General features: G+C 40.1%; 1 protein-coding gene across 1 annotated transcript in view; it reads left to right on the top strand.

The window, feature by feature from the left end:
- LOC308655429 (intelectin-1a-like) overlaps window positions 1–21,400 on the top strand; it is a gene marked incomplete at its 3' end in the record, with an annotated part of 158,386 nt that overhangs the window by 2,773 nt on the left and 134,213 nt on the right. The gene's annotated exons all lie outside the window — the stretch shown is intronic.

Raw genomic sequence — 21,400 nt, 5'->3', positions numbered from 1 at the left:
GACTCATCTCAGCAAATAGTAAAGGAGGGAAAAGTAACCTGAGCCCGAAGATGGTGAAACTATCTTCTGTTGCAAGGCCTGCCTTTTTTTTTTTTTTTTTTTTTTTTGCTATACAGAACCACCTTTCAGAGCTTAAAATCAAGAAATAGAAGGTTAGATGGGGAACAAATAGGTGGCACTGTAGGAAATAATATTTATTGGGCTTTCTTTAGTGCCTGGAGCTATGCTGAAAATCCTTGATTTCTTTTACTTATTCCTTCTAAGAACTCGGTGAGCTACTGCTGTAGATCCTATTTTACACACGAGAAACCAAAGGCTTAGGGTATATTACAGCAAAATCAAAGGTTCTTTTAACCAAAAGAAACCATTGTGAAAATAAAAAGGCAAATCAGAGTGGAAGATATTTGCCATGAGTACATCCCATGAGCAATATCTAAATAATATCTAAAGATGTCCTACAAGCCAGTAAAATTTAGGCGGACAATTTAATGTTCAGTAAGATGGTAGATCTAATTACAACAACATCAGTAATCCCACTAAGTGTAAATAGACAGACTACTCCCATTAAAAGGCAAAGATTGTTACAGTGGATTTTAAAAAAAAACAAACTCAAACTATTCTGTCTTAAGAGGCACACTTTAAAGATACAGATGGGTCAAAAGTAAATAGATGAATAAAGATATACCATTTAGCCACTAGACTTAAGAAGGTTGGAGTGGATCTATTAATATGAGATAAAATTAATTTTAGAGAAAAGAGAAAAAGAGGGATATTTTTAATGGCAAAGGGATCAATTTGTTAGCACGACATGATTATTATAAGAATACTGCTTGTGATGCTTTGATATAATAAAAAGAAATATGCATATATTTGTTGCAATATGTGATGGAATCAGGGACACTGCAGGTCAATTGAGCAGGCAGTGAAGAAACCACACACACACAAAATTCCTTTTTCAGGGTTCAAGATGGCTCTGCAGCCTCAAGAATCAAGCTCCCATGCTGGAGGGCAAGGAGAGCCAGGTAGGCAAGAGGCAAGAGAGAGAGGGCTTGCCCTGAATCCTGGTATTTATTGGGGAAAAAGACATTGATAGAAAGTGCTGGGTTTCTGTTCTTGCAACTAAAAGGCTCAGGGTCACTCCAGTTAAACTGGGCTGACTAGGCTGCACAAAATAACCACACAAGAGACACAATACCTTTTTCTTTGGGGTCACTGTGACGGCTCCTCTGACCTTAAGGGTCCACAGAAAGAGAGAGAGCGAGAGCAGGTGCTGACCCCTTTTATCAGAGAGAAGCTATTCAAATGAGGCAAGGGGTTAGGTTTCAGGGGGCTGAGTCTATCTTCATGATGTCCACTGTCAGCAGGTTGACTGACACCTGGATAGTCCATACCCAAGGGCACAGTGAGAGAAGGGGACTCACCCAAGGCACTTCCATGGAAGATTCTATCCTAAACAGGGCAAGGGGTTATATTACAAAGGAACAGGTGAGCATAGTTTCACCCATGGGGCTGTAGCAAGACACCCCCATGCATGAGACACTGACCCTCGCACCCAAGAAGGGTGCCACATTTCTGTGACTGAGAGCCTCAGCACCCAGCTGGGGAGTGTAACTCAGTCACATGTAAGGTTGGCTTCCCACAAGAAAGTACCACCCAAATAATGCAGGGGTTGGGTTTCAGAGAGAGGAGTGTTGCTTGATGATGCATTGTGGTCAGCAGTTTGACTGATATCTTGGAAAGTCACACCCATCACAGGCGCTGTGTGGGATCACAGGCAGAGTGAGAGAAAAAGCACAGTTTACTTTTACCTACTTTGCTAGTCACTGAGATGAGTCATTCTGACTGTCATCAGGCAGCAATGTCAGCCCAGTTACCCCCTATGCTCGAATGCACATAGCTGGCACATGGATGGCTTGCGACATATATTTATCCTAAAAACCTTTTAATTGCTTGGATGTTAGGAGAACCTTTTGTTTTAAGGAGAAAACCCTTGATGGGCTCTGAGCTAGTTTTGGAATGGGAGCTATATACTGTCCCCTTTCAGAAACTCAAAAACAGGTAATAGTAGGTTAGATGGAAGACCAGAAAGAACAGTCCATAATCAGAAAATTGGAACTTTCAGCACTATCTCCCATCCTCTGAGAGGGAAGAGAGGCTGGAGATCAAATTAATAATTGATCATGCTTACTGATGAAGTATACAAAAACATCCCCCAACTATGGGGTACAGAGAGCTTTGGAATGGTGAACACATCCATGTGCTGGGAGGGTAGCACACCTCACTTTCACATGGACAGAACTCCTGTACTCAGGAACCTTCTGGACCCTTCCCTCAGTTCTTCTTCATCTGGTTACTCATCTGTATTCTTTGTAACATCCTTTACAATAAATTGGTAAATGTTTCCCTGAGTTCTGTGGAACCCCCAGGAGTTCCCAGGAATGTGAGAATGAGCAGATATTATAAAAATTTGTCAGCATGACCCATCATATTGAATAATTGCAAAACAACATTTTATCATTTGGATGATATGATAAAATCTTTGATAAAATTCAATACTCACTGTTATGATTTGGATCTGGAATCTCCCACAAAGGCTCTTGTTCTATCAAATTATGCTATGTCCGTGTACAAACTCCCGGAATGAGTTGCACTTATATTTACAATTATAATGCACTAATTAAAATAATAATAACAATAAAAGGGCAAGTAGAGTAGAGCAAGCAGTAGGGGGAAGGAGGAGGAGAGGGAAAAGGAACATTTAGAGATAATAAAAAGTCAGGAATAAAGATAAGAATTTCTCCAGTCATTGATAGTATTCATTAATCAATGAGTTACTTATTAAATAATGACCAAAGCAACAAGACAAGAAAAGTAAATAAGAGGTATATGGATTAGAAAAGGAGAGACATTTTCCTTATTTTTTAGATCACATGTTGATGATGTAGAAGATCCAAAGGAATCTATAAACTATGAGAATCATTGAGAGCATGACCAAGGATTCCAACAAGAAACTGTTAATCATAACTTGGCTCATAGGTTGACGCTTGTTTGTTAGTCTTGACATAGTGCATTTAAGAGCCAGGGAGGTATTTTTTTACAAGGTTATAGAATATTTCATTAACAAAGTCAGGACAGGAACCCAAATACTCTGACTTTAAAACCAGTGGCATTTACATCATGAAGTGTCTCCCATTTTTTGGTACCATAGTAGTATAAATGTGGCAATGATAGAAAGAAGAGGTTTTAAAGTTGCTTTTATTCCTGAAATTCCTGGCAAAGAGAATGAAGATGGAGAAGAGCTTTTCTGTAGAAACTGCCCTAGAAATAATTTTGGAGAGGATGTTGTATTCTTAAACAGTTTCCTTCTGGTGTTTCATGTCATACTCTTCCTTGTTCCTGGAATGAACCATGCAAAGGTTTTTGAGAAGATATGGAGAGCAAATGTCATGAGATGGGAAGGTGCCTGCATGGGGTAGAATGATATCAGTAAAAAGTCCTGGGGTTGCCCCATCAAAGAAACCAAAAGAGAAAGCCTATGCTGACATGGGAAGTAAATTGCTTTATTCCCCTTGAGAAATTCTGGCAGCCCTTTATTTACATACATTCTAAACAGTTGCTACGAGATATTTTAAAATATTTCAAACAGTTTAATACTAGAAAAATGTGAAGTGAACAGTTCATGGCCCTCAATTCAACCCTTTATGAAGCAAGGAGTTTTAAAAAGCAATTCTGGGAATTGAACTCACTGATGACCGTAGGGCTCTAGTTAAAATATTTTTTTCTGTGGTGTTATTTCTGATATTCCTTCAATATAGCTTCTCATGAGCCAGAAAGATGACTTTAACAACATTATAAAAATCAGCAATTTTTGAGACTACTTATAAGAAAATCCAGCTTTACATAAGGAACTGGCTTCTGCTCAGCTTCCCCCTCTCCTGGAGGTAAACAAACAGGCGCCTTCATCTTATCCACATTACCTTGAACCCATACTCCTCCTGGGGTGTGTCTTTAATTAGAACAGGCCCAGGTTCTGGACGGGTAGGAGTACCAGTGTGGAGGACACAGCTCAGAGGCTTCTTTCCCCCCATGAAGTGGAAGGAATGGGGTTTTCTTTCACAGAAGAAGATCCTGGGGTCTAGATCTCAGGTGGGATGAATACATAGGTAATCTCTGAAGTGCATAGGCTGACAGTTCCCCACAGCCTCGGGGAGTGAGCATTGGGAATGAAGAGCCATATAGAAATGTCCTTTTGTTATTGGTTGGAGCACCCCCTTTACCAAGGAGATCCCCAATGTCTTTAACTAGAAGACAAATGTGGACTCTCAAAGGTTATACATGAAGACTTGCAGGTACATTTTTGATCTGAATGTCTTGCCTGGTCTTGGTGGTGATGTTTCCCGTTGACTGGGAACCAGCTTTCTCCTGCTGTATCAAAGTGTTGCCAAGGAAGTGATGATCCTGTAGTCAATAGGTTTGCTGGGCACCTCTGCAGCATGGATGCTGTGCTGCTGTGGAATGCATAGCGGTGTTTGGGCCCACCTGGGAACATTGGCGGCATCTCTTTCTGGAAGCATCAATAAATGAATGAAGAGCAGTTAGTTGCCTTTGGATGGGGGGATAGGCTTCAATTCCAGTCAAACTGGATGTTTCAAAGACGCTTCAAACTCAAATGTGTTTAAAATTGAACTCATTTTTAGCCTGTGCGATGCCCTGGGTTCAATCCCAGGATATTCCTCCTCCGGCCTGGCAGCAGTGTGAACTTTACTCCATCTATAGACCTAGAGGTTTCTCTCCCATCTTTGTAGAAGCATCAGACCTTACACCACGCCTCAGTGAATCAGAAAAGGAGGAGCAAGATCTCATCATAAATGTTTGGCAGGAGGATCACTGCAGGTCAGGAGCTCAAGATCAGCCTGGGCAACATGGGAGACCCAGTCGAAAGAAAGATGGAGAAAGAAAGGAGGAAAGAAGGGAAGGAAGGAAAAAGAGAAAGCCATGTTCAGTGGCTCACGCCTGTAATCCCAGCAACTCAGGAGGCTGAGGCAGGAAGATCGCAAGTTTCAGCCTGAATAAAGAGCCCTGTCTCCAAATTTTAAACCATTTTAAAGGGGGCTTGGTGTTAGAGTCTGTAAACAAGTCAAGATGGCGCCTAGCATTTTGCCAGAGGGAGTGGTTTATGAAGTAACACCATCAAGCCATTAAGTGTGGAGATTCCTTATTGGTTGACTGCTGTATCTAGTTTATGTTAATTAGATAAGCTGTGTGGAATGTATAAATACCCCTCCAGTCCTACAATAAATGGCTCCCACTCCTGCTGTATCAATCTACACAAGTTGTTTGTCACCCCCCCCCCACCCCAATACTGCAAAAAGAAAAAGAAGGGGGAAAAGAATCATCGACCTTTTTGTTACCACAGACATAATTCTACATGTTTATTTGGTTCTTGGAAAACGTCTGTACTCCCTTCTGCCCCCATGAGACGACAAGCTTCGGGGAAGGAAAGGACCTTGTCTGCCATTTTATCTTCAGGGTCTAGCTTGGCACACTGTAGCTGCTCCACAAAATTTGAATAAATAGAGCAGTTTAGTCTATCTAAAGGCTTGTTTTGGGGCAGGGAAAGAGACAGGTGTTGAAGATACGATGATTCAGAAGCGGAGGCAGGGCTCCCAGGGTAAGGTGTAGTGCGCTTGGGTTTAAGAAAAGGGACAGTTGATGAGATCACAGGCAGCTCTTAGAGCCGAACCCGATGACTGTGAACTGGAGGTAAACCAAGTGTGATTCCCACCCCGGGGAAGAAACTCTAACTAACTAATGCAGACCTTTGACGAGGGCAAAGAAACTTAGTGAAAGCTAGCTGTGTGTCCATGGCAGGTTGCCTGGGGTGAGGAGGCAAAGCAGAGAACCAGCGTGTGGGAGGACCAGTAGGCAGACGCCATGGGTCCCGCCCTGTGGTGTCCCTATGTCCCCACACTGCACTTGGCTGGCCTCTTCTGGCCACGGGGATCCTTGGCTTCCAGAAGGGGTCAAGTCCACCGTTTCTCGGTGCCAGGTGTCAGAGTCAGCAAAAGTAAATTGCTTTGAAGAAAATAAAAACTTATCAGAAGCACTGGGCAGTGGATCACTCCCTCTTTCTGGGACACTTTGGACCAGGAGACTCCATTCTCTCTCTGGTGCTTTCCCTGCTAAAGCTTCTCATTCTCTGAGGCTGGCCGCTGCCTAGTCTCTCTTCCTTAAATTGAAGTGTCCCTGGGTTCCGGTGCTTAGACTTCATGGTGACCTTATCTAGCTTGATTTCTTAGGTGATCTCATTCAGTCTTTTGGTTTGACCTTTTCCATCTTATTTCCAGGCCTGTCTTTTCTGAACTCAAGTCTTGTCTCTTCAGCTACCCACTCCCATCTCCAGTTGGCTATTTAACAGGCATCTGAAATTTCACATGGGCCCAGACTCTTGTTGGCCTACCCTCTACCTCCTCTCCCACCTGTCTTGTCCATCTCCTTGAACTGCAGCTTGAATCATTCCGTGTTTCAGGCCAGAAAATTATAATGATCCTTGACTGCACTTTCCCACGCCCTGTATCCCCCCATCAGCAAATTCTCTAGGCTCGGTGCTAAGATTTGAATATGGACAGTGTGTTTACCAGCTCTTTTGTCACTGTGATCCAAACACCTGACAAGGACAACTTGAGGAGAGAAAGCTCATTTGGTCTCCCAGTTTCAGAGGTGCAGCCCATGGCTGGTGGATGCTCTGGGAACAAGGGGAGGCAGAACCTCAGGGCAAGAGAGTGTGGGAGAGTAGCTCTGCGCGTACTCAAGGTGGCTAGGAGGCCAAGAGGAAGGGGAAGGGACCCTTCCAGGACATGCTCCCAGTGTCCCACCTCCTCTACCTGCCTACAGTTACCATCCAGTTAGTCCGCTCAAACCAGGATAGACTAGTTAGGTGACAGCTCTCAAAATCTAACCATTTTATCTCTGGATCATCTTGTACTAGCACAGGAGAATGTGGGGGACATCTCATATCCGAACCATAACAGCTAGTATCCCTCAAAGGTCCATGTGTTAAAGCCTTGGTCTCCAAAGTGGTGTCACTGGGAGGTGCTGTGGACCTTTAGGAAGTGAGGTCCATGGGGGCTCCTTCAGTCACTGGGGACAAGCTCTCAAAGGGAATTGTGGGACCCTCATCACTTCATCTCTCTGTTCTTCCTGGTTGATTATATGAGCAATTTACTCTACCACAAAGTCCCTGCCATTTCTATCTGGTTCCCTCACTAGAGGCCCAGAGTAACAAGGCCACCCAATCTTGGACTGGAACCTCAAGAACCATATAAAATCTTTTGTCTTTATAAGTTAATTTCTTCAGGTATTTTATTATAGTAACACAAAGCTGACTTACACACTCTTCCTTAGAAGAAATAAGTCACTTCTGCCACCTTTGCCACTACCATCTCTTACCTGTGCTATTGCAACAGCCACCTAACTAATCTCCTTGCTTCTACCTTAGTCCCCTGTAATCTATCACAGGCTACTAGGGTGATACTTTTAGCATATTAGATCATGGTAGTCTCCGTTTTACCACTTATCTCCCATATCACTTAGAATAAAATGCAAAGTCCTTCTCAGGGTCTCCAAATCCCCACATGATGGTTATTGATTATCATTTGGGGGTGGGGTGCCAGGGATTGAACTCAGGGACACTTGCCCACTGAACCACATCCCCAGCCCTATTTTGTGTTTTATTTAGAGACAGGGTCTCAGTGAGTTGCTTAGCACCTCAACTTGTGCTGATGCTGGCTTTGAACTCACAATCCTCCTGCCTCAGCCTCTCAAGCTGCTGGGATTACAGGCGTGTGCCACCATGGCCAGCTGGTTGCCAGTCTTATGTCAACTCCTATCACACTCTCCTGAGCCTGTTTGACACCTCTCACTGTTTTTGAATCCTCAAGACTTTTGCACTAGAGAAAAACACTCCCCACACCAGATATACAAATGACTGTCTCTTCTTTAAGAGCTACTATCACCTATTAAATAGTACTTCTTGTCTTATTTATAAATCATGGTTCCCTGAACTTTGGCTCTCTCCCTTTCTCCTGCCTTATTTTTCCCCATAAGATCAACCATGATACAATCTAAGAAGTATCAAAAGTCCTTACTGTGCTCACTGCCCTCTCTCCTGCAAATAGAACAGTGCCTGTACATTATAGCGCATATATCAAACTAATGAATAAGTGTCCTGAGCAATAAAAATGGATTATGAGAGATACCCAGCATTTCCTTCTTTCTATTTGGAGAAGAAACTTGGGAGCATATGAGGGTGGGAGTCCATCGCCTGTGAGATTGATATAGTGGAGAGCGGAATGTGGTGGTGGTGATTCAGAAACCAAAGAGAGACATGAAAAATTTAGAAAGCACCTAATGCTTGTATATTTTGGGGAGGGGAATTTTGCATCACTTCAAAACAAGAAATTGCTGCTTATTTTAAGACATGACAGTGTTGTTACAATGAATTTATTTTTATTTATTTTTAAAGTTTTTTTATTTTTTTTAAAGAGAGAGTGAGAGAGGAGAGAGAGAGAGAGAGAGAGAGAGAGAGAGAGAGAGAGAGAGAGAGAGAGAGAGAGAATTTTTAATATTTATTTATTTTTTTTAGTTCTCGGTGGACACAACATCTTTGTTGGTATGTGGCGCTGAGGATGGAACCTGGGCAGCACGCATGCCAGGCGAGCGCGCTACCGCTTGAGCCACATCCCCAGCCCCACGAATTTATTTTTAAAGATAGCATTTCAATGTATTTTTGAAACACATATAATTAGAGTATTATTATAGTAAATTTGTACTGTTTTAACAGAATACCTGAGTCTGGGTGATTTATAAGATCTATTTCTTATAGTTCTAGAGACTGGAGAGGTCCAAGATTGAGATTTGGAGAGGGACTCCACTTTTCTTTTTTCATTATCCCATGGTGAAATCAGAAAGGAAGGGAAAGAAGGATGGAGAGAGGAGGAGAGATAAATTCATTCTTTTTTCAGGAATCTACCCCCATGATAATGGTATTAATCCATTCATGGATCACCTCTTAAAGATTCTACCTATCAACACTGTTGCATTGAGGATTAATTGAATAACCCATAAACTATGGGAGACACAGTCAAGCCACAGAAATAGGTTACACAGAAGAGGTTGAGCACAATAGTCATCTTCTCATGGATGACATTTTTTTTACTCATTTACCATATCTAATCTTACTTTTTAAAATAAGTGAGTATGACATTAAAATATAAAATAGAGAACTTTAAGTTTTAAGATAAAAATACAGGAACATTTGGATATCTGACTCACATATTTTAATTAGTAACCAAATTTTGAGATATCTTGAATAAAATGTTTTTTTTTTTCTAACTCATTCCCTAATCTTTTTATTAGCATTAAAACAGCCTGGGCAATGCATGTACCTTTAATAATTTGATACTGTGGACTTTGTAGAAACCAGATGCAGACCGGATAAGATTGTTATTTCCTTATCTGCTTGTGGATTCCCTACCTCACTGCCACCGAGTGCGCAATCCTGTTGACAACACGTTACACTAAAACCGTTAAGCCCAGGGCCTGTGGCTCTCCTTGTCCTCTGTGGGCTTTGGTTCCTCTCCTTCCCACTCACAGGACTGGACCTGTCAATTGAATGTCCTTTCCAGCTTATCTGGCTATGTGTCTATAACTGTGCCTTCCTGAAACTGTCCCCAGTTTCTGTAAGCCGCTTGTTTGCGGGCAGAGGTGACAGATTCACCACAGATGTCACCTCTCTATTGTCACTCTTGTTTCCTCGTTCCTTCTGTATGGGTTCCATCAATTATGCAGCGTATCTTTCGGGGAAGGGAGTTCTGGGAAAGAGAGTGTATCCATTTATGTGTCCATGAAGTGCCCACACACATCCCTCTGGAACTCAAAGATCTACCTGAAATTTTATGTCCCCCTCTGCTCCTCAAGGGACACCCATGCACCTTGTGTCACCACTGTACGGTGAGTTTAGAACATAGTTAAAAGATGCTTGTCCACCTTCAGAACAAGGTGGGGCACACACACATAATGCAGTAATTCCAATGCAGATGGCAGAAGCAGCGAGGGGTAAGGACCAGGGGGTTTTTAGAGCACAGAGAAGTTCTAGTGTAGTGTCTGACACTACAAGTTACTTTACTTCTATGACTCATAATTTCTTCATCTATAAAATTAGAATAAAACTGCCTCATCTTGCTGACCTCATGGGTCATTGTGGGGGAAGTGGAAGTACTCTGTAACCCTCAAGAGCACACTGCAGCAGGACCTTGATTCCAACGCACATGAGGTGGCCCTGGGAGGAGCTGTCCGGTCATAGCTGCCCTGTGTAGGGCCCCCTGAGACTACTTTTGGTTTGGGGGTTTACCCAGATATCTGGAGCTCAGAGCTGGGCTTAGCTCAATGTCACAGCTTCTGGGATGCAAAAATGTAGAATAGAAAATAGCACAGAGGAGGCTTGGGTACCCCAGGTCTATGTCTGCACCAGTAGAAACCACCAACCCCACTCCGAAGGATGGGAAAGTCGAGTGTCTTCAGGCAGGGTTGACGCTAGCCTCCCTCCCTGCTGGTGTTCTGTTCCTGTATCTCAGAGCATGCTTATTCTCTGGGCCTAAACTCCATCCTTCCTGCTTTAACATATAATCATTTCATACTGGACCAGAGGACACAATAATTACAAGCTTTTTCTGAAATCTCTTCATTCAACTCCTTTAATGGGGCACAAGTCAGGAGTGATGAAAGAAAGGTCCAAAGTGCTCATTGTCACCCATGGAACAAGGACAGTTCATATTCTTCACTACTCTGCATAGCCCTCCTCTTTGTCCCTATCCTCAGTTCCAGTCCCTGACTGAAGGGCTAATGGCTTTCTCCCACTTGAAAAAAAGCCATCTGGTCACTTCATGCGGGCCACCACACCTCTAACACTCCCAATTTCACATACTCCAACCCCTTGCTGCCCTCTGCTGGCACAGGTGTACCTTGAGCCAAGCTTGGGTGAGTGGCTCACAGAGGTTCGTGGGGGGGCTGGCAGAGGTGTTTGTAGGGCAACAGACCCGATATATTTACTATGATATGATGCCCAGATATGTTCACAAGGTTCACACCACCAATTGGAAACTCTTACATTATATTCCTAAAATGTAAGCATTTCTCAAAAAAGAGAGTGCTTAGTTGAATCTTCACATTTTGTCAATTGCTTAGCAGCTATGCAAATTAGTATAAACAGATTTAGAAAGCATTTTGGGAGTCATTTGTAGAAATTAAGGATGATTTTGATATGAAACACTACATTATGATCCAAGAAGATAGACTTGGTTGGCACATTAAGCTGAAAAAAATGTTGTCATATTAATGCTAAGAATGGAAAACATGTTGGAGAACTTGCCATCACATGCTCCTGACAAGCTGTGACCAGTTCTGATCTCATATCAGCAGACAGTAGTGACCTCATGGCTAAATTAAGCAAGTGCATGCACTTAGTGGAAATCACAAAAAGAATATGCAGGAGTTAAAAGTTAATGAGTGTTCAGAAAAATCCAGTCTTAGAAGAGACACAAATCTTTTTTTTTTAAAAGAGAGAGTGAGAGAGGAGAGAGAGAGAGAGAGAGAGAGAGAGAGAGAGAGAATTTTTAATATTTATTTTTTAGTTCTCGGCGGACACAACATCTTTGTTGGTATGTGGTGCTGAGGATCGAACCCGGGCCGCACGCATGCCAGGCGAGCGCGCTACTGCTTGAGCCACATCCCCAGCCCAGAGACACAAATCTTATTCATACTATCCTCTGAGTGGTCACCTTGCAGAACTCCCGAGAAGGGGAGCTTATGGCCTTCTGGAAGTTGCTGGGTAGAACTGACTCTCAGAAGGGACTCAATATTTTAGCAGCTGATGTAACCTCAAATACTTACTTCCAATATCCCACTTAATAATGTATTTTTGCAAGTTTTTGTCTGACACAGACCTTACCTCCCAACTCTCCCCTCCTCTTGGTGTGCCCACTCCCCACACGCAACTAGCTACCACAGTACCTCTTTCTGATCCTCCCCTAAGTGTCACATCTGCTCTACCACTCATTTTTATCATTCCCAAATCTGCCAATAAGGGCAGGAGGTGAAGCGGGGTTTTGTGACTCTAATGCAGTAGTTGTTCTCAATGAATGTGCCCTGTCACTGGGGTTCTGCATTACCCCTTACAGGTGTGACATCTAATCTTGAACAATGCATTTTGTCTGTTAACTGAGATGGTAATGTCCGTGAGATAAAGTATAGTGTTTAGAAAAACATGCTAGGTGGTCTGAAGTAGGGTACAAACTGCTGCACGAAGTAAGATATAAGGCCAGAAGTTAAGAACAGAGCAAATGGGAGGTGACTGCTTACTGGGGACATGCAAGAAATTTACTTCCTAAGAATGTAATGGCATAGTCAAAGTTATAAAGAGGCCTACTAAAAACAGGAGCAAAGGAGGGAGACCAAGAGAATAGTGCAATAACTGTGAATGCAAAGTAACCCCTCACAGTATGTTACCACCACCACAGAAAAGCAGGGAGTTACTATTTTAGCATGGTGAATTTGGGGGCCTGTGGTCAAGCATTCAGTTTCCACCAAGGACCAGTAGCAGGCTAAGAACTGTCTCTCAAAGGAGGAGAAGTTGTCTGAAGATGATGTCAGGACCTAGCTCCAAAATCCCAAGGGCCTCCATTGCAATTCACATATGGGATTGGATGCATGTCTTGCCAATACCCTGAAGACCCAACCATTGCCCCTGACCTTGGGACACTGCCCCCCTTAATCTTCATTGGATGGGATTTTCCCCAGAATTTTTTGTTCCCCAATAAAAGTCCACTCCCTGGCATGTTCTCTCTCTCTCTCTCTCTCTCTCCTCTTCAGTAAACCTCGATACCATAATAGGTGGCTGGAGGCTGGAGCTAGGAAAAGCTGTCCTGGAGCTGGTTTAAAGGTAATTAGAATCTTGTCTCTTTAATTCAAAACTCCCTAGAGATTTCTTACGTTTTGAACCTTCATTCATGAAGCCGGTGCTGATCGAGGGCTAAACAACATGATAAAGAATTGGACCTACTTTTTCTTCTATTAGGTGCAGGGTCTCTGACCTAATTCCTTGGTTCCTGATCCACTTTGAGTTGACTTTTGTGCATGGTGAGAGATAGAGATTTAATTTTGTTTTGCTGCATATGAATTTCCAGTTTATCCAGCACCATTTGTTGAAGAGGCTATCTTTTTTCCAATGTATGATTTTTGCACCTTTGTCTAGTATGAGATAAATGTATTTATGTAGGTTTTTGTCTGTGTTTTCTATTCTATACCATTGGCCTACAAGTCTATTTTGGTGCCAATACCATGCTATTTTGTTACTGTAGTTCTGTAGTATGATTTAAATTCTGGTATTATGATGCCTCTTGTTTCACTCTTCTGACTAAGGATTGCTTTGGCTACTATGGATCTCATTCTCCCAAATAAATTTTATATTTGCTTTTTCTATTTATATGAGAAATGTTATTGGGATTTTAATTGGAATTGCATTAAATCTGTATAACACTTTTGGAAGTATGGCCATATTGACAATATTAAGTCTTCCTATCCAAGAACATGGGAGATCTTTCCATCTTCTAAGGTCTTCTAATTTCTTTCTTAGTGTTCTATAGTTTTCATTGTAGAGGACTTTCACCTCTTTTGCTAGATTTATGCCCAAATTTTTTATTTTCTTTGAGGCTACTGTGAATGGGGGTTTTGCTAATTTCTCTTCATTTGATTCATCACTGATGTACAGGTGTACAATTAACTTATGGGTGTTAATTTTATATCCAGTTACTTTGTTGAATTTATTTATAAATTCTAGAACTATCAAAGTATTTTGGGTCTTCTAAATATAGAATCAAGTCATCAGCAAATAGGGATAGTTTGCGTTTTTCTTTTCCTATTTGTATTCATTTAATTTCTTTCTTTTCTGTCTAATTGCTCTGGCTAGAGTTTCCAGAACCATGCTGAATAGAAGTGGTGAAAGAGGGCATCCCTGTCTTGTTCCAGTTTTCAGAGGGAATGCTTTCAGTTTTTCTCCTTTTAGAATGATGCTGGCCTTGGATTTAGCTTTTACAATGTTCAGATATGTTCCTCCTATCCCTAGTTTTTTTGGTGTTCTGAACGTGAAGGGGTGCTGTATTTTGTCAAATACTTTTTCTGCATATATTGAGATATTATATCATTCTTATTTTTAAGTCTATTGATGTGATGAATTACATTTATTAATTTCTGTGTATTTAACCAACCTTGCATCCTTGGAATGAACCCCACTTGATCATGGTACAATATCTTTTTAATATGTTTCTGTATGTGATTTACCAGTATTTTATTATGAATTTTTGCATCTATAGTCATCAGGGTATTGGTCTGAAGTTTTCTTTCCTTGATGTGTCTTTGTTTTGGTATCAGGAGGACACTAGCTTCATAGAATTTGTTTGGAAGGGTTCCCTTCTTTTCTATTTCATGAAATCATTTTAAGAGGATTGGTGTTAGTTCTTCTGTGAAGGTCTGGTAGAACTCAGCTGAGAATCCATCTGGTCCTGGGCTTTTCTTTCTTAGTAGGCTTTTGATGGTTTCTTCAATTTCATTGCTTGAAATTGATCTGTTTAAAATTTCTATGTCCTCCTGATTCAATTTGAGTCTGTCATGTTTCTAGAAACTTGTCTATGTCTTCAAGATTTTCTATTTCATTAGAGTATAAATTTTCAAAATAGGTTCTGTTTATCATCTGTATATCAGTAGTGTCTATTGTAATATTTCATTTTTCATTGAGAATTTCAGTAATTTGTATTTTCTCTCTTTCTTTTCATAAGAATGGCTAAGCATGTTGCAACATATGACTAAATTAGTCAGGGTCACTCTAGATAAATTGGGTTGGCACTGAATAGAGAGAACACAGAGACAGAGAAAATACCTTTTTCTTGGTGTTCACTGATGGCTCCTTGGCTCCAGCTCACACAAGGGAAGCAAGAGAGGTGACAAAAGAGAGAGTGAGAGCAACCTGAAGCCCTGTTTATTGAGGGGAAGACACTTAAGAAAATTCCATCGAAATGAGGCAAGGGATTGGGTTTCAGGGGGTGTAGCCCAGTCTCATTGGGTGATGCCCACTCCCAGAGCTTCAATCTCCTGCCGAGTAAAGGTGAGGTCCACCTGCTCTCATGCTGCAAGTGGAAGCCAGTCCCACACCTCCGTCCCTTAAGGCTAAGGGTCCATGCCTGCTTAATCCTATGTGGCAGCTCCTGACATGAGCATTTATCAATTTTATTGATTCTTTTCAAGGAACCAACTTTTTGTTTTGTTGATTTTTTTGGATTGCTTCTTTTGTTTCAATTTCATTGACTTCAGCTTGATTTTATTTTTTTATTGGTTGTTCACAACATTAAAAAGCTCTTGACATATCATATTTCATACATTAGAATCAAGTGGGTTATGAACTCCCATTTTTACCCCAAATACAGATTGCAGAATCGCATCGGTTACACATCCACATTTTTACATACTGCCATATTAGTGACTGTTGTATTCTGCTACCTTTCCTATCCTCTACTATCCCCCCTCTCCTCCCCTCCCATCTTCTCTCTCTACCCCATCTACTGTAATTCATTTCTCTCCCTTGTTTTTTTCCCTTTCCCCTCACAACCTCTTATATGTAATTTTGTATAACAATGAGGGTCTCCCTCCATTTCCATGCAATTTCCCTTTTTTCTCCCTTTCCCTCCCACCTCATGTCTCTGTTTAATGTTAATCTTTTCTTCCGGCTCTTCCTCCCTGCTCTGTTCTTAGTTGCTCTCATTATATCAAAGAAGACATTTGGTATTTGTTTTTTAGGGATTGGCTAGCTTCACTAAGCATAATCTGCTCTAGTGCCATCCATTTCCCTGCAAATTCCATGATTTTGTCATTTTTTAGTGCTGCGTAATACTCCATGGTGTATAAATGCCACATATTTTTTATCCATTCATCTATTGAAGGGCATCTAGGTTGGTTCCACAGTCTAGCAATTGTGAATTGTGCTGCTATGAACATCGATGTGGCAGTATCCTTGTAGTGTGATCTTTTAAGGTCTTCAGGGAATAGTCCGAGAAGGGCAATAGCTGGGTCAAATGGTGGTTCTATTCCCAGCTTTCCAAGGAATCTCCATACTGCTTTCCAAATTGGCCGCACCTGTTTGCAGTCCCACCAGCAATGTACAAGAGTACCCTTTTCCCCACATCCTCACCAGCACTTGTTGTTGTTTGACTTCATAATGGCTGCCAATCTTACTGGGGTGAGATGGTATCTTAGGGTGGTTTTGATTTGCATTTCCCTGACTGCTAGAGATGGTGAGCATTTTTTCATGTACTTGTTGATTGATTGCATGTCCTCCTCTGTGAAGTGTTTGTTCATGTCCTTGGCCCATTTGTTGATTGGGTTATTTGTTTTCTTATTGTCTAATTTTTTGAGTTCTTTGTATACTCTGGATATTAGGGCTCTATCTGAAGTGTGAGGAGTAAAAATTTGTTCCCATGATGTAGGCTCCCTATTTACCTCTCTTATTGTTTCTCTTGCTGAGAAAAAACTTTTCAATTTAAGAAAGTCCCATTTGTTGATTCTTGTTATTAACTCTTGTGCTATGGGTGTCCTATTAAGGAATTTGGAGCCCGACCCCACAATCTGTAGATCGGAGCCAACTTTTTCTTCTATGAGACGCAGAGTCTCTGATTTGATATCTAGCTCCTTGATCCACTTTGAGTTAACTTTTTTGCATGGCGAGAGGAGGGGATTCAGTTTCATTTTGTTGCATATGGATTTCCAGTTTTCCCAATACCATTTGTTGAAGATGCTATCCTTCCTCCATTGCATGCTTTTAGCTCCTTTATCAAATATAAGATAGTTGTAGCTTTGGGGATTAGTCTCTGTGTCCTCTATTCTGTACCATTGGTCCACCCGCCTGTTTTGGTACCAGTACCATGCTGTTTTTGTCACTATTGCTCTGTTATATAGTTTAAATTTGGTATCGCTATACCACCTGATTCACACTTCCTGCTTAGATTTGTTTTTGCTATTCTGGGTCTTTTATTTTTCCATATGAATTTCATGATTGCTTTATCTATTTCTACAAGAAATGCTGTTGGGATTTTGATTGGCATTGCATTAAACCTATAGAGAACTTTTGGTAATATCGCCATTTTGATAATGTTAGTTCTGCCTATCCATGAACAGGGTATATTTTTCCATCTTCTAAGATCTTATTCTATTTCTCTCTTTAGGGTTCTGTAGTTTTCATTGTATAAGTCTTTCACCTCTTTTGTTAGGTTGATTCCCAAGTATTTTTTTTTTTTTTGAGGATATTGTGAATGGAGTGTTTTTCCTCATTTCCGTTTCAGAAGTTTTGTTGCTGATATACAGAAATGCCTTTGATTTATGTGTGTTGATTTTATATCCTGCCACTTTGCTGAATTCATTTATTAGTTCTAGTAGTTTCTTTGTAGACCCTTTTGGGTCTTCTAGGTATAGAATCATGTCATCCGCAAATAGTGATAATTTAAGTTCTTCTTTTCTATTTTTATGCCTTTAATTTCTTTCATCTGTCTAATTGCTCTGGCCAGTGTTTCGAGAACTATATTGAATAGAAGTGGTGATAGGGGGCATCCCTGTCTTGTTTCAGATTTTAGAGGGAATGCCTTCAATTTTTCTCCATTCAGAATGATGCTAGCCTGAGGCTTAGCATAGATAGCTTTTACAATGTCAATGTAAGTTCCTGTTATCCCTAGTTTTTCTAATGTTTTGAACATAAATGGATGCTGTACTTTGTTGAATGCTTTTTCTGCGTCTATCGAGATGATCATATGATTCTTATCTTTAAGTATATTGATGTGGTGAATAACATTTATTGATTTTTGTATATTGAACCATCCTTGCATCCCAGGGATGAATCCTACTTGATCATGGTGCACAATTTTTTTGATGTGCCTTTGTATCCGATTCACCAGAATTTTGTTGAGGAGTTTTGCATCTAGGTTCATCAGAGATATTGGTTTATAGTTTTCTTTCTTTGAGGTGTCTTTGTCTGGTTTCGGAATCAGGGTGATGTTGGCCTCATAAAATGAATTTGGCAGAGCTTCCTCTTTTTCTTTCTATTTCCTGAAATAACTTGAAAAGTATTGGTATTAATTCTTCTTTAAAGGTTTTGTAAAACTCCGCTGTGTACCCATCCGGTCCTGGGCTTTTCTTGGTTGGTAGCCTTTTGATTGCTTCTTCTATTTCATCCATTGATATTGGTCTGTTTAAGTTGTGTGTATCCTCCTGACTCAGTCTGGGCAAATCATATGACCTAAGAAATTTATCAATGTCTTCACTATCTTCTATTTTATTGGAGTATAGATTTTCAAAATAATTTCTAATTGTCTTCTGTATTTCTGTAGCATCTGTTGTGATATTGCCTTTTTCATCCCGTATGTTAGTAATTTGAGTTCTCTCTCTTCTTCTCTTCGTTAGCATGGCTAAGGGTCTGTCGATCTTATTTATTTTTTCGAAGAACCAACTTTTAGTTTTGTTAATTTTTTCAATAGTTTCTTTTGTTTCAATTTTGTTGATTTCTGCTCTGATTTTAATTATTTCTTGCCTTCTGCTACATTTGCTATTGTTTTCCTATTCCTTTTCTAGGGCTTTGAGATGAAGTGTGAGCTCATTTATTTGTTGGTTTTTCCTTTTTTTGAGGAATGATCTCCAGGCAATGAATTTCCCTCTTAAAACTGCTTTTATTGTGTCCCATAGATTCCGATATGTTGTGTCTGTATTTTCATTTATCTCTAAGAATTTTTTGATTTCCTCCTTTATGTCTTCTGTAACCCATTGATCATTCAGTAACATATTGTTCATTTTCCATGTGATGTAGGATTTTTCCTTCCTTCTTTTATCATTGATTTCCAGTTTCATTCCATTATGATCAGATAAAATGCATGGTATTATCTCCACCCCTTTATATTTACTGAGGGTTGCCCTATGGCATAATATATGGTCTACTTTTGAGAAGGATCCATGTGCTGCTGAGAAAAAAGCATATCCACTTGATGATGGTTGATATATTCTATATATGTCAGTTAAGTCTAGGTTATTGATTGTGATATTGAGGTCAATAGTTTCTTTATTCAACTTTTGTTTGGAGGATCTGTCCAATGGTGAGAGTGGTGTGTTGAAGTCACCCATAATTATTGTGTTGTGGTGTATTTGATTCTTGAACTTGAGGAGAGTTTGTTTTATGAACGTCGCAGCACCATTATTTGGTGCATAAATATTGATAATTGTTATGTCTTGTTGGTGAATGGTTCCTTTTAACAGTATATAATGTCCTTCCTTATCCCTTTTGATTAACTTAGTCTTGAAGTCGATTTTATTCGATATGAGGATGGCCACCCCTGCTTGCTTATGAGGACCGTGTACGTGGTATATTTTTCCCAACCTTTCACCTTGAGCCTGTATATGTCTTTTCCAATCAGATGTGTCTCCTGGAGGCAGCATATTGTTGGATTTGTTTTTTTAATCCATGATACCAGCCTATGTCGCTTTATTGGAGAGTTTAAGCCATTAACATTTAGAGTTACTATTGATATATGGTTTGTACTTCCTGCCATGTTTGATTATTTATCCTTTTTTTTTCTAATTTAGTTTGTTTCTCCATGATTAGCTTTCCCCCCGTCCTCTGTCTTTACCGAGGAACTTCCCACTGATGGTTTTGGTTATTGTTTTTCATTTCTTCCTCGTGTAGTGTTTTGCTCAAGACGCTTTGCAATGCTGGTTTTCTGGCTACAAATTCTTTTAGCTTTTGTTTATCATGAAAGATTTTTATTTCATTGTCGTACCTGAAGCTTAATTTTGCTGGATACAGAATTCTTGGTTGGCATCCATTGTCTTTCAGTGTTTGAAATACGTTATTCCAGGATCTTCTCGCTTTCAGCGTCTGTGATGAAAAATCCATTGTTAACCTTATTGGTCTACCCCTAAATGTAATCTGCCTCCTTTCTCTTGTAGCTTTTAATATTTTCTCTTTGTTCGGTATATTGGATATCTTCATAACAATGTGTCTTGGCGTTGGTCTACTGTGATTTTGTGTGCTCGGTGTCCTGTATGCATCTACAATTTGTATATCTGTTTCCTTTTTTATTTCTGGAAAGTTTTCTGTAATTATTTCATTCAGCAGGTTACTCATTCCCTTGGTATGAATCTCTGTACCTTCCTCTATCCCGATGACTCGTAAGTTTGGTTTTTTTAAATTATCCCAAATCTCTTGGATGTTTTTCTCGTGATTTTTTACCAGCCTATTTGAGTTGGTTAGACTCTTTTCAAGATGATATATTTTGTCTTCATTAACTGACGTTCTGGCTTCTACTTGCTCCATTCTGTTAGTGATACTCTCGATTGAGTTTTTAATTTGGTTTATCATTTCCTTCATTTCTAGAATTATTGTTTGATTATGTTTTATAATCTCTACCTCCTGATAAAGATGCTTAACTTCTTCTTTTATCTGTTTATGTAATTCATTTTCAATGTGATCTTTTGCTGTTTGGATTTGCTGTCTCGTATCCTCTTTAAGGTTCCTTTCCATCTGTCTAAGGTATTCCTTGAGTTCTTTATATGGCCATTTTTCTGATGACTCTAGGTCCTCCTGAATATTGAGGCTGTCCTTCATTGTTTGTATTCCTTTTCTTCCTTGCTTTTTTGTGCTGCTCATGTTACTTCTTGTTCTGTTTGACTGCTGAGTTACTGTTTACTCTTATAAATTTATTTGATGCTTGGGAGGAAAGATATTAGAAGGTAAGGGAAGAAGTCACTAAAGAGAATGAGTGTAGGCACGTAGAATTCAAGGAAGGGGGAATAAGAAAATTGAAAAGAAATGAAAAGACAAAAGAAAAAAATTGAAAATAAAGAAAGAAAAAAGAAAAAACAAAAATTTAAAAAAAATTATAATGATAATAAAAAAATGGAAATTAAAGTTTAAAAAATAATAGTAATAATAATAAAATAAAAAGAATTAAAAAATTGAAAACATTAATAAAAAAGTTAAAGAACAACAACAAAAATGAAAATAAAATAAAACAACAAAAAAAATAATAATAAAAAAAATAATAATAAATGCAGTCATGGAGCTTGATTAACTTCTCTTCCAGTAGGTGGAGCTGTGCCCATGGGCCAAGCTTCTCTTCTCGATAGGTGGGATCCAATCACTGTGCAGCAGCTCTTCCTCCCAGACTGTCCGGGTCTCCAATCCTGAGTGCCTAGGGCCTTCTCTTGTGTTTCCTCAAGCCAGGCCCCGCTCACCTGTGACACCACAATACTGGCTACACGT

The sequence above is a fragment of the Spermophilus citellus genome, assembly GCF_964194105.1.
Source record: "Spermophilus citellus genome assembly, chromosome: 9".
Taxonomy (NCBI): Eukaryota; Metazoa; Chordata; class Mammalia; order Rodentia; family Sciuridae; genus Spermophilus; species Spermophilus citellus.
The sequence above is the reverse complement of the archived record's forward strand: the minus strand, read 5'-3'. Positions and strand labels throughout refer to the sequence as shown.